Source organism: Oncorhynchus kisutch, unplaced genomic scaffold (genome assembly GCF_002021735.2).
Source record: "Oncorhynchus kisutch isolate 150728-3 unplaced genomic scaffold, Okis_V2 Okis04b-Okis11a_hom, whole genome shotgun sequence".
Classification (NCBI taxonomy): Eukaryota; Metazoa; Chordata; class Actinopteri; order Salmoniformes; family Salmonidae; genus Oncorhynchus; species Oncorhynchus kisutch.
The window spans coordinates 2,882,261-2,894,550 of record NW_022261981.1 but is presented as its reverse complement, the minus strand read 5'-3'; the positions used below and the strand labels follow the sequence as shown (position 1 = coordinate 2,894,550).

General features: G+C 45.1%; 1 long non-coding RNA gene across 1 annotated transcript; it reads right to left on the bottom strand.

The window, feature by feature from the left end:
• Positions 1–4,907: 4,907 nt before the first annotated feature.
• Positions 4,908–11,629, bottom strand: LOC109886664 (uncharacterized). The gene is made up of 3 exons (XR_004206743.1): positions 11,331–11,629; positions 6,155–6,199; positions 4,908–4,959 (listed from the first exon to the last, which is right to left on the bottom strand). It is a non-coding gene; the product is annotated as an uncharacterized LOC109886664 (long non-coding RNA).
• Positions 11,630–12,290: the final 661 nt, after the last annotated feature.

Genomic DNA, 12,290 nt, shown 5'->3' with positions numbered 1-12,290 from the left:
ACTGTCTCTATTATATTATGACAGACCAGCTAGATCTACTGTCTCTATTATATTATGACGACCAGCTAGATCTACTGTCTCTATTATATTATGACAGACCAGCTAGATCTACTGTCTCTATTATATTATGACAGACCAGCTAGATCTACTGTCTCTATTATATTATGACAGACCAGCTAGATCTACTGTCTCTATTATATTATGACAGACCAGCTAGATCTACTCTACTGTCTTGACTTATTATATTATGACAGACCAGCTAGATCTACTGTCTCTATTATATTATGACAGACCAGCTAGATCTACTGTCTCTATTATATTATGACAGACCAGCTAGATCTTGTCTCTATTATATTATGACAGACCAGCTAGATCTACTGTCTCTATTATATTGACAGACCAGCTAGATCTACTGTCTCTATTATATTATGACAGACCAGCTAGATCTACTGTCTCTATTATATTATGACAGACCAGCTAGATCTACTGTCTCTATTATATTATGACAGACCAGCTAGATCTACTGTCTCTATATTATATGACAGACCAGCTAGATCTACTGTCTCTATTATATTATGACAGACCAGCTAGATCTACTGTCTCTATTATATTATGACAGACCAGCTAGATCTACTGTCTCTATTATATTATGACAGACCAGCTAGATCTACTGTCTCTATTATATTATGACAGACCAGCTAGATCTACTGTCTCTATTATTTATGACAGACCAGCTAGATCTACTGTCTCTATTATATTATGACAGACCAGCTAGATCTACTGTCTCTATTATATTATGACAGACCAGCTAGATCTACTGTCTCTATTATATTATGACAGACCAGCTAGATCTACTGTCTCTATTATATTATGACAGACCAGCTAGATCTACTGTCTCTATTATATTATGACAGACCAGCTAGATCTACTGTCTCTATTATATTATGACAGACCAGCTAGATCTACTGTCTCTATTATATTATGACAGACCAGCTAGATCTACTGTCTCTATTATATTATGACAGACCAGCTAGATCTACTGTCTCTATTATATTATGACAGACCAGCTAGATCTACTGTCTCTCTATTATTATGACAGACCAGCTAGATCTACTGTCTCTATTATATTATGACAGACCAGCTAGATCTACTGTCTCTATTATATTATGACAGACCAGCTAGATCTACTGTCTCTATATATTATGACAGACCAGCTAGATCTACTGTCTCTATTATATTATGACAGACCAGCTAGATCTACTGTCTCTATTATATATTATGAGAGACTAGATCTACCAGCTATATCTACTATGACAGTCTCTAGATCTTGTATATTATGACAGACCAGCTAGATCTACTGTCTCTATTATATTATGACAGACCAGCTAGATCTACTGTCTCTATTATATTATGACAGACCAGCTAGATCTACTGTCTCTATTATATTATGACAGACCAGCTAGATCTACTGTCTCTATTATATTATGACAGACCAGCTAGATCTACTGTCTCTTATGTCTATTATATTATGACAGACCAGCTAGATCTACTGTCTCTATTATATTATGACAGACCAGCTAGATCTACTGTCTCTATTATATTATGACAGACCAGCTAGATCTACTGTCTCTATTATATTATGACAGACCAGCTAGATCTACTGTCTCTATTATATTATGACAGACCAGCTAGATCTACTCTCTATTTATTATGACAGACCAGCTAGATCTACTGTCTCTATTATATTATGACAGACCAGCTAGATCTACTGTCTCTATTATATTATGACAGACCAGCTAGATCTACTGTCTCTATTATATTATGACAGACCAGCTAGATCTACTGTCTCTATTATATTATGACAGACCAGCTAGATCTACTGTCTCTATTATATTATGACAGACCAGCTAGATCTACTGTCTCTATTATTTATGACAGACCAGCTAGATCTACTGTCTCTATTATTTATGACAGACCAGCTAGATCTACTGTCTCTATTATATTATGACAGACCAGCTAGATCTACTGTCTCTATTATATTATGACAGACCAGCTAGATCTACTGTCTCTATTATATTATGACAGACCAGCTAGATCTACTGTCTCTATTATATTATGACAGACCAGCTAGATCTACTGTCTCTATTATATTATGACAGACCAGCTAGATCTACTGTCTCTATTATATTATGACAGACCAGCTAGATCTAATCTACTGTCTCTATTATATTATGACAGACCAGCTAGATCTACTGTCTCTATTATATTATGACAGACCAGCTAGATCTACTGTTCTCTATTATCTATAGATTATACAGACCAGCTAGATCTACTGTCTCTATTATATTATGACAGACCAGCTAGATCTACTACTGTCTCTATTATATATATGACAGACCAGCTAGATCTACTGTCTCTCTATTATATATGACAGACCAGCTAGATCTACTGTCTCTATTATATTATGACAGACCAGCTAGATCTACTGTCTCTATTATATTATGACAGACCAGCTAGATCTACTGTCTTCTATTATTTATGACAGACCAGCTAGATCTACTGTCTCTATTATATTATGACAGACCAGCTAGATCTACTGTCTCTATTATATTATGACAGACCAGCTAGATCTACTGTCTCTATTATATTATGACAGACAGCTAGATCTACTGTCTCTATTATATTATGACAGACCAGCTAGATCTACTGTCTCTATTATATTATGACAGACCAGCTAGATCTACTGTCTCTATTATATTATGACAGACCAGCTAGATCTACTGTCTCTATTATATTATGACAGACCAGCTAGATCTACTGTCTCTATATATTATGACAGACCAGCTAGATCTACTGTCTCTATTATATTATGACAGACCAGCTAGATCTACTGTCTCTATTATCGTTTCCCCATCAGTTTTCCCCTCCTCCTCTCTATTTAAAAATGAAGTATTAAGAGACGTAGTCTCCCTTCTACAACCAGTGGGAGTGGAGAAGCAGATACATGCAAATTAGGTAGCGGGGGGAGGAGGGGGGAGGGAGGGCAGGGGGACGGGGTGTTTGTCTCCTGATAAGGGTGTCTGTATTCCCCTCCTGGGCGAGAGAGGGAGAGAGGAAAAGATGGGGGAGAGAGAAGGGGAGAGAGGAAGAGATGGGGAGAGAGAGAAGGGGAGAGAGGAAGAGATGGGGAGAGAGAGAAGGGGAGAGAGGAAGAGATGGGGAGAGAGAGAAGGAGAGAGAGGAGAGATGGGGGAGAGAGAAGGGAGAGAGAGAGGGAGAGAGGAAGAGATGGGGGGAGAGAGAAGGGGAGAGAGGAAGAGATGGGGAGAGAGAGAAGGAGAGAGAGGAAGAGATGGGGGGAGAGAGGAAGAGATGGGGGAGAGAGAGAAGGAGAGAGGAAGAGTGGGGAGAGAGAAGGGAGAGAGGAAGAGATGGGGAGAGAGAGAGAAGGGGAGAGAGGAAGAGATGGGGAGAGAGAGAAGGAGAGAGAGGAAGAGATGGGTGGAGAGAGAAGGAGAGAGAGGAAGAGATGGGGGAGAGAGAAGGAGAGAGAGGAAGAGATGGGGGAGAGAGAAGGAGAGAGAGGAAGAGATGGGGGGAGAGAGAAGGAGAGAGAGGAAGAGATGGGGAGAGAGAGAAGAGATGGGGGAGAGAGAAGGAGAGAGAGGAAGAGATGGGGGAGAGAGAAGGAGAGAGAGGAAGAGATGGGGAGAGAGAGAAGGAGAGAGAGGAAGAGATGGGAGAGAGAGAAGGGGAGAGAGGAAGAGATGGGGGAGAGAGAAGGGGAGAGAGGAAGAGATGGGGGGAGAGAGAAGGGGAGAGAGGAAGAGATGGGGGGAGAGAGAAGGAGAGAGAGGAAGAGATGGGGGGGAGAGAAGGAGAGAGAGGGAAGAGATGGGGAGAGAGAAGGGGAGAGAGGAAGAGATGGGGGGAGAGAGAAGGAGAGAGAGGAAGAGATGGGGGGGAGAGAGAAGGAGAGAGAGGAAGAGATGGGGAGAGAGAGAGGAGAGAGAGGAAGAGATGGGGAGAGAGAAGGGGAGAGAGGAAGTGATGGGGAGAGCGAAAGAGAGAGAGGGAGAGATGGGGAGAGAGAGAAAGATAGAGGGAGAGATGGGGAGAGAGAGAAAGATAGAGGGAGAGATGGGGAGAGAGAGATGAGAGATATATTAATAGTAGAGACAGAGAGTAGAGAGAGAGATGAGAAGAGAGAAAGATGAGTAGAGAGAGAGAGAGTAGAGAGAGAGATGAGAAGAGAGAAAGATGAATGAGTAGAGAGAGAGAGAGAGCGAGAGAGAGAGAGAGAGAGAGAGAGAGATGAGAAGAGAGAAAGATGAATGAGTAGAGAGAGAGAGAGAGCGAGAGAGAGAGCGAGAGAGAGAGAGAGAGAGAGAGAGAGAGAGAGAGATGAGAAGAGAGAAAGATGAATGAGTAGAGAGAGAGAGAGAGAGAGAGAGAGAGAGACAGAGAAAGAGAGAGAGAGATGAGAAGAGAGAAAGATGAATGAGTAGAGAGAGAGAGAGAGTCAGGTTGACTGACAGACTGACTAGCTAAGAATTATTACATGGAAACTGGTCATTCTGGTATGATGGTGATTAGGTTCCTAATGGTGCCACTCTGGGATGGACGTTCGGACTGGGGAGAACACACACACACACACGTACCCACTCAACCAGTCCCCACTTCCTCCCAACCCCCTAAATACCACACTTGACCTGTTCTTCAACCTATTCCAACACAACCCCACTACAACATCACCCACCCCAAATGATCTCACTTCTCCTGAACTCCCTTCTGCCTCAACGTAGTACAATATAACCCACCAAAATACTACCACCTACGGCTTGTTATAATGTTAGTCGTTTCTGCATAAGGTTTGTGTTGTGAGGGCAGTGATTTGAAAGGACTTACATTCAGAGAAATCCTGTTTGTCAGTGTAGTAGTGGTGCTCTGATGGGGCGGCTGCAAGAAAGAGGAGAGAACAGGAGGTCAAAAACAACGAGGTACACTGTTCTACTGTTCCGCTGTTCCGCTGTTCTGCTGTTCTACTGTTCCACTGTTCTACTGTTCTACTGTTCCACTGTTCCGCTGTTCCGCTGTTCTGCTGTTCCGCTGTTCCACTGTTCCACTGTTCTACTGTTCTACTGTTCCACTGTTCTACTGTTCTACTGTTCCACTGTTCCAATGTTCCACTGTTCTACTGTTCCACTGTTTCAGGTGTATGCTGTGTACGTGTCAGTGTTGTCTATGTGTCAAGAAAGGATTAGTGTGTGTGTGTGTGTGTTTCCAGGTGGGACAGGAGCAGCAAGCCAGTGCTAAACAGGGCCCCTCCAATCTGACCAGTCGACAGCCTAGCCCAAGCCTCCTCACTCAGCCGCCGGGAGCAGGAAAGTGGCCTGTCTGGTAGGATCTGGTAGGCCCCGCTGGCAGTTTAGCCCACTTCCAGGATTAGTGGCCCCTAATCAGATAAGAGGCTGAGAGGACACCCAGACACAGCCACCTGCTTCAGGACAGAGTAGGAGTAGCCCCTAGTGCCCCACACGCTGATCCAAGGTCAGTTTAGTGGTTTCGCCCCCTAGAGTTAAGGTCAGGGGGGAGCTGATCCTAGAGCTGAGGGTCAGTGCGGGGAGGAGGAGCTGATTCCTAGATCTGAGGGGCGGGGAGTGGGAGCTGATCCTAGATCTGTGCCTAAGGGGTGAGGGACAGGAAGGGGGGGGTCCCTTAGTAATTCTAATGAGCCTGGGACTCCCTCTTGTGGAAAGAACGGTGTCTTACATTTGAGGTTGATATCAGTGTGTGTGTGTGTGTGTGTGTGTGTGTGTGTGTGTGTGTGTGTGTGTGTGTGTGTGTGTGTGTGTGTGTGTGTGTGTGTGTGTGTGTGTGTGTTAATAGAGGCTATTATCAATTTGCACAGCTTAAATTAGCCGACGCGATGTGGTACTCTCTGCTCTCTCTCTCTCCTTTGTTCTCCCTCCTCCTCTCTTCTCCTCCACTGAGATATCAAGACATCCTTCTGTAATCCTCCAAATGAAATGGCTTTGAGCAAGAGCATCATCTCACTGAAGATGGACAAGAGACGTGCAGCTGCTCAACATGCAGACGTGTGTGTGTGTGTGTGTGGTGGAAATAGGAACATATACATTATAAACATATTTACCTGGCTCTCCTTTGTCATAGTACTGATGGGTGCCAATATCTGTATCTGTGTGCAGAGAGAGAAAGAACGAGAGAGAGAGATGGATGGAGAGAGAGAAAGAGATGGATAGAGAGAGAGAGAGACGCAGAGAGAGAGAGAGATCACCGGTCTGTCAGAAAAACAGACAGATCAGCAATTTCTCACCATGGGATAAACAATCACTATCAGCTAGTGTCCTGTCCCTTCTGCCTGCACTCCGTTCCAGATAACGAGAGAGGGAGGGAGGCTGGAAGGATGGAGGGAGAGAGGGAGGAGGGAGGGAGAGAGGGGAATATAAGAGGAGGAAGGAGGGAGGGAGGGGAATAGAAGAGGAGGGAGAGGGAGGGAGGGATAGAGGAGGGAGAGGGAGGGAGGGATAGAGGAGGGAGAGGGAGGGAGGGATAGAGGAGGGAGAGGGAGGGAGGGAGGGAGGATGGAGGGAATATAGGAGGAGGGAGGGATAGAGGAGGGAGGGATAGAGGAGGAAGAGGGAGGGAGGGATAGAGGAGGAAGAGGGAGGGAGGGATAGAGGAGGAAGAGGGAGGGAGGGATAGAGGAGGAAGAGGGAGGGAGGGATAGAGGAGGAAGGAGGGAGGGATAGAGGAGGAATAGGGAGGGAGGGATAGAGGAGGAAGGAGGGAGGGCTAGAGGAGGGAGGGATAGAGGAGGAAGGATGGAGGTAATATAGGAGGAGGGAGGGAGGGGAATAGAAGAGGAGGGATAGAGGGATAGAGAAGGAAAGAGGGAGGGAGGGGGAGGGAGGGAGGGAGGGAGGGAGGGAGGGAGGGAGGGAGGGAGGGAGGGAGGGAGGGAGGGAGGGAGGGAGGGAGGGAGGGAGGGAGGGAGCATAGCGGGATATAATACTGATGAAGAGAGAAGCCTCTGTAACCCCTCTTCACCTCCAGGACAGACTCCATCCCACACAGCCTAGTTGCACCTAATCAACACACACACACCTCTACCCCTAAACTGCTGAGACTAGACTTTCATTGGGTGTTATTAGCGACGGCCCAAACTCCAGGCCAGGCCAGGATTCTCACAGCACATCACTATTTTATCACATCCTCTCTTCTGCTGCTGCTGAGGCGTGTGTGTGTGTGTGTGTGTGTGTGTGTGTGTCTTCTGCTCCTTAGAACAGGTCACACTAATAAAGGGGGAGCGCTGACACACACACACACACACACACACACACACACACACACACACACACACACACACACACACACACACACACACACACACACACACACACACACACACACACTTGTATCAACAGTCTCATACAGTCATATTCCTTTCATAGTATTTCCATCTGTCCTGTTTGATATGTATCCTCCAGACAGGTAACTAGGATTTTGGGCGGATGTATACTGTACAGACAGGGGTTGGCAGGGAGCGTCACGCCTCACCACCCCAAGCCACCATCCCGATATATCCCTCCACCGAACGTTTGCTCTGATAGCAAAAAAACACTAAGTCAGAAACAAACTAATATAACCACGACACACACACCTGTCACACACACACACCTGTCACACACACACACACACACATACACACACACGGTTTGGCCTCAGAGACACTATCTCCGCCTGAAGCTTACCAGACTGGAAAAGAAGAGACAGAAGGGAAGCTAAACAAGGAAAATAACATTTATTTCTCTCTCTGTGACTGAAAAGATGAACAGATAGGCGTGGAGAGACAGACAACAACTGTCAACCCCCGACTCAAACTTAGGCCCCACCCACGAGGTCATAAAGGTCAGGGGTTGGTTGGCGGTCATCGTAAGCCTAGAGCATAGACGGCAATTGAACAGTAAAAGTCCGATTCAGAATTGAGATGATTGGTTCATTCAGAATGTGTTACATGATCAATATACAGTATCTAAGATTAGCAGACGCTTTTATCCAAAGCTCCTTACAGTCATGTCTGCATACCTTTTACATATGGGGGAATTGAACCCATGACCCTAGTGTAGAAAGAGCAATGCTCTACCAACTGAGCTAGAGGACCATTAATTTATATCAATGGGAGACTGGCTCACGTCAATGGGAGACTGGCTCACGTCAATGGGAGACTGGCTCACGTCAATGGGAGACTGGCTCACGTCAATGGGAGACTGGCTCACGTCAATGGGAGACTGGCTCACGTCAATGGGAGACTGGCTCACGTCAATGGGAGACTGGCTCACGTCAATGGGAGACTGGCTCACGTCAATGGGAGACGGTATACACTACCATTCAAAAGTTTGGGGTCATTTAGAAATGTCCTTGTTTTAGAAAGAAAAGCTATTTTTTTGTCCATTTAAATAACATCAAATTGATCAGAAATACAGTGTAGACATTGGTAATGTTGTAAATGACCATTGTAGCTGGAAACGGCAGATTTTTAATGGAATGTCTAGATAGGCGTACAGAGGCCCATTATCAGCAACCATCACTCCTGTGTTCCAATGGCACGTTGTGTTAGCTAATCCACGTTTATCATTTTAAAAGGCTAATTGATCATTAGAAAACCCTTTTGCAATTATGTTAGCACAGCTGAAAACTGTTCTGATTAAAGAAGCAATAAAACTGGCCTTGTTTAGACTAGTTGAGTATCTGGAGCATCAGCATTTGTGAGTTCGATTACAGGCTCAAAATGTCCAGAAACAAAGACCGAAGATCTCGAACGCTGTGTGCTACTCCCTTCACAGAACAGTGCAAACTGTCTCTAACCAGAATAGAAAGAGGAGTGGGAGGCCCCGGTGCACAACTGAGCAAAAGGACAATTACATTAGAGTGTCTAGTTTGAGAAACAGACGCCTCACAAGTCCTCAACTGGCAGCTTCATTAAGTAGCACCCGCAAAACACCAGTCTCAACGTCAACAGTGAAGAGGCGACTCCGGGATGCTGGCCTTCTAAGTAGGACATTTCTAAGTGACCCCAAACTTTTGAACGGTAGTGTATGTCAATGGGAGACAGACAGACACATGTCAATGGGAGACAGACAGACAGACACATGTCAATGGGAGACAGACAGACAGACACATGTCAATGGGAGACAGACAGACACATGTCAGTGGGAGACAGACAGACACATGTCAATGGGAGACAGACAGACACATGTCAATGGGAGACAGACACATGTCAATGGGAGACAGACAGACACATGTCAATGGGAGACAGACAGACACATGTCAATGGGAGACAGACAGACACATGTCAATGGGAGACAGACACATGTCAATGGGAGACAGACAGACACATTTCAGTGGGAGAAATGTGAGTTAATGGATAGAACATACAAGTTCAGAACCAGAAGTCTTAAATGTATTTGATCAGAAAGAATTTACATTAATTAAAATAATAAAATAATGAATTTGAAAAATTTAAGAGCTCTGTATATGTGTTATTTAATAGGATCTCTATGTAGAGATGAGAGAGAGAAGCAGATATATAGATACAGTGCCTTGCGAAAGTATTCGGCCCCCTTGAACTTTGCGACCTTTTGCCACATTTCAGGCTTCAAACATAAAGATATAAAACTGTATTTTTTTGTGAAGAATCAACAACAAGTGGGACACAATCATGAAGTGGAACGACATTTATTGGATATTTCAAACTTTTTTAACAAATCAAAAACTGAAAAATTGGGCGTGCAAAATTATTCAGTCCCCTTAAGTTAATACTTTGTAGCGCCACCTTTTGCTGCGATTACAGCTGTAAGTCACTTGGGGTATGTCTCTATCAGTTTTGCACATCGAGAGACTGACATTTTTTCCCATTCCTCCTTGCAAAACAGCTCGAGCTCAGTGAGGTTGGATGGAGAGCATTTGTGAACAGCAGTTTTCAGTTCTTTCCACAGATTCTCGATTGGATTCAGGTCTGGACTTTGACTTGGCCATTCTAACACCTGGATATGTTTATTTTTGAACCATTCCATTGTAGATTTTGCTTTATGTTTTGGATCATTGTCTTGTTGGAAGACAAATCTCTGTCCCAGTCTCAGGTCTTTTGCAGACTCCATCAGGTTTTCTTCCAGAATGGTCCTGTATTTGGCTCCATCCATCTTCCCATCAATTTTAACCATCTTCCCTGTCCCTGCTGAAGAAAAGCAGGCCCAAACCATGATGCTGCCACCACCATGTTTGACAGTGGGGATGGGGTGTTCAGGGTGATGAGCTGTGTTGCTTTTACGCCAAACATAACGTTTTGCATTGTTGCCAAAAAGTTCAATTTTGGTTTCATCTGACCAGAGCACCTTCTTCCACATGTTTGGTGTGTCTCCCAGGTGGCTTGTGGCAAACTTTAAACAACACTTTTTATGGATATCTTAAAGAAATGGCTTTCTTCTTGCTACTCTTCCATAAAGGCCAGATTTGTGCAATATACGACTGATTGCTTTCCTATGGACAGAGTCTCCCACCTCAGCTGTAGATCTCTGCAGTTCATCCAGAGTGATCATGGCCCTCTTGGCTGCATCTCTGATCAGTCTTCTCCTTGTATGAGCTGAAAGTTTAGAGGGACGGCCAGGTCTTGGTAGATTTGCAGTGGTCTGATACTCCTTCCATTTCAATATTATCGCTTGCACAGTGCTCCTTGGGATGTTTAAAGCTTGGGAAATATTTTGTATCCAAATCCGGCTTTAAACTTCTTCACAACAGTATCTCGGACCTGCCTGGTGTGTTCCTTGTTCTTCATGATGCTCTCTGCGCTTTTAACAGACCTCTGAGACTATCACAGTGCAGGTGCATTTATACGGAGACTTGATTACACACAGGTGGATTGTATTTATCATCATCAGTCATTTAGGTCAACATTGGATCATTCAGAGATCCTCACTGAACTTCTGGAGAGAGTTGAAAGTAAAGGGGCTGAATAATTTTGCACGCCCAATTTTTCAGTTTTTGATTTGTTAAAAAAGTTTGAAATATCCAATAAATGTCGTTCCACTTCATGATTGTGTCCCACTTGTTGTTGATTCTTCACAAAAAAATACAGTTTTATATCTTTATGTTTGAAGCCTGAAATGTGGCAAAAGGTCGTAAAGTTCAAGGGGGCCGAATACTTTCGCAAGGCACTGTAGATCATGTAGAAATGTGTCGTCATACATTCCACTTGTAGTGAGCTGCTGGAGGACCAACAGTGAATCTCTCTCTAAAACAGACAAACAAACCTCTGACTTGTAGTGAACTGCTGGAGGACCAACAGTGAAGCTCGGCCAGGCAGAACGCCATCTGACGGAGGAGGGGAACCCGAGACTGCAGAGAGAGGAGGGGAACCCGAGACTGCAGAGAGAGGAGGGGAACCCGAGACTGCAGAGAGAGGAGGGGAACCCGAGACTGCAGAGAGAGGAGGGGAATGGAGGGAACGAGTGAAATCAGGAGAAAGAGGACAGACAAAACAACATGACAGATACACCTGTAGTGGTGATGAACACAGGGGGGTTACATAGAGGGTGCTCAGGGTCTCTCTCTCACACACACACACACACACACACACACACACACACACACACACACACACACACACACACACACACACACACACACACACACACACACACACACACACACACACACACAAAGTGAACTCTAAAGAAGGCCCTGCTATAGTACACACATCATAGGTAGTGGGGGCAGGTAGCCTGTCGGTTAGAGAGAAAGGTCCTTAGTTTGAATCCCCGAGCCGACCAGGTGAAATATCTGTCAATGTGCCCTTGAGCAAGGCACTTAACCTTCATTGCTCCTGGGTCAACGTTGATAATATCTGACCCGGGCTGTGACCCCACTCTCTGCTGGGATATGCAAAAAAAATATCTAACATTTACATTAGTGAAATACACACCCAGCAAATGATTATGTATTAGTGATGAAGAACCTATCATTCCACACACATCACTGTCTGTTGATGAAGAGGACAAATCTCTCTCCCCACATCATCTCTCTCTCTCCCCTCCCTCCCTCCCTCCCTCCCTCCCTCCCTCCCTCCCTCCCTCCCTCCCTCCCTCCCTCCCTCCCTCCCTCCCTCCCTCCCTCCCTCCCTCCCTCTATAATGCTGAGTGTGGACTCTCTCCTCCCTCCCTCCCTCCCTCCCTCTATAATGCTGAGAGTGGAGTCTCTCCTTCCTACCTCCC